Here is a 2,084-nt window from a genome sequence, read left to right on the forward strand (position 1 = left end):
AGAAATTAATAAAATTTAATTTAAAATCATTATTAATTAGTTAAGAATTTGTCTTTCTTAAATAAACATAAATATAAGCTAAAATATTAATAAACCAGAATTAGAAACATCTCACAAAATATAACTCATTACTCTTACAAACCACTAACAAATTATTTTAAATAATTAATTTTGTTTGTACAAACGATGTGACTAATTGAGATGTTAAAATCTGAATAAATAAAAACATTCTATTTTTAACTTTTTCTTTTTAACCTGAAACTATATAATTAAATTATTAATGAGATTGTAAATTTTTATTATTTAAATTACATATAAAATTTAATTCTATTAAAAACCATTATAATTAATATTTACAATTTTAATGAGCAGAAATGCTGTGCTTCCGTTATTGTCGGCTAGTCGGATAGGATACCTGGTTTTCACGCAGGCGACCCGGAGGCAAAACCCGTCTACCGGAGTTGGATTGTTTGATTCCCGAGAAGGACTTATCGTAGTAAAAGTATGACCCAGGTTCGAATGCCGGCAACGGAACTAGGCTTCTTAATTTACGAGTAGGGCGTATCATAGTAAGAGCAGGTGGGATATGAGAATTGGACTTGGATTCATTGATAATGAAAGTTACAGCAAATCGTTCAAAGATTACAGGTGGCATCCTCAACATATGGTTACCTACCCTCTCGTCGCGGCTGGAATAGCTCAGTTGGTTAGAGCGTGTGGCTGTTAACCACAAGGTCGGAGGTTCAAGCCCTCCTTCTAGCGCATTATATCACATAAATTTAGGCATCCTCAAACGAGCTCAGAAGAGAGATTGACGTTGAATTTTTATTTGGGTTTTTAGATAAGATAAGATATTGATGTCTATTTCTTATTTGGGCTTTTAGGGTTTTTAGATAAGATAAGATATTGATGTCTATTTCTTATTTGGGCTTTTAGGGTAAATCTGTTAATCATAAGGGTTTTTAGATAAGAGATTGATGTCTATTTCTTATTTGGGTTTTTAGGGTAAATGTGTTTACCATAAGGGTTTTTAGACAAGAGATTGATGTTTGTTTCTTATTTGGGTTTTTAGGGTAAATGTGTTAACCACAAAGCCGGAGGTTCAAGTCATCTTTTTTCTTATTTGGGTTTTTAGGGTAAATGTGTTAATCACAAGGTCGGAGGTTCAAGTTCTCTTTCTAGTGTCTTACGTTTTATATCATATAAGTTTAGGCATGATCAAGGTTTTTAGTCAAGAGATTGATGTCTATTTCTTATTTGGGTTTTTAGGGTAAATATGTTAACCACAAGGTCGGAGGTTCAAACTCTTTTTCTTATTTGGGTTTTTAGGGTAAATGTGTTAATCACAAGGTTGGAGGTTCAAGTTCTCTTTTTAGTGTCTTACGTTTTATATCATATAAGTTTAGGGATGATCAAACAAGGCCACCAATGATGACAATTAAAAATGACAAGTAGAAAATATTGTGTATGGGTTATTGTTGTTTTTTTAATATGTTGCCTTAAGAGTTAAAATCATAGTTAACATAAAGCATTCATTGCATAAATTTGGCTAGTATATAATTATGTTTTCAAGTTTAATTGTTCTGGATAGAAGACATAGCAAGTTCTACACTTGTCCATGGATGCACACAAATCATACCTAGTAATTGGAAGATACTTGTGATGCCATATGCATTCCAGGGGAAAGCTTAAGTTTGTGCGGTTCTACACAGGACATATGCCTCTCCCTTCAATATAGTGCATTGGATTGTGTTTGTTGGGTTGTGAGCATTGGGTTGGTTGATTGGCTAGTTTATCATGCTCCTTCTTTCCATTGTTTTGACATAGTACTCTTCAATATGTGTGGGCATAACTTTAAGCAAGGTGGTCAAGATGATTGTAAACTTTACTTCGCGTTGAGTCTCCATCCATAATAATAAATAGAGAATTGTTTGTGTACCCATGTATATGATATTATAATTTTATGAGAGAAAAGTGGACACTAAATGATATCATAGATGCATTGTAACTAGAGATTGTCGAAATAAAGAATCAATGAACCATTCAATGTTGATTTCCCATTTGGATATCTAGGGTAAATATGT

General features: G+C 32.6%; 1 non-coding gene across 1 annotated transcript; it reads left to right on the forward strand.

Annotated features, from left to right (window-relative positions):
• Positions 1-688: 688 nt before the first annotated feature.
• TRNAN-GUU (transfer RNA asparagine (anticodon GUU)) lies at positions 689-762 on the forward strand. Its single transcript has one exon. It is a non-coding gene; the product is annotated as a tRNA-Asn (tRNA).
• Positions 763-2,084: the final 1,322 nt, after the last annotated feature.

The sequence above is a fragment of the Pinus tabuliformis genome, chromosome 3_2 (genome assembly GCF_031772625.1).
Source record: "Pinus tabuliformis cultivar Carrire ecotype Pingquan chromosome 3_2, CPIR1, whole genome shotgun sequence".
In the NCBI taxonomy this organism is placed as follows: Eukaryota; Viridiplantae; Streptophyta; class Pinopsida; order Pinales; family Pinaceae; genus Pinus; species Pinus tabuliformis.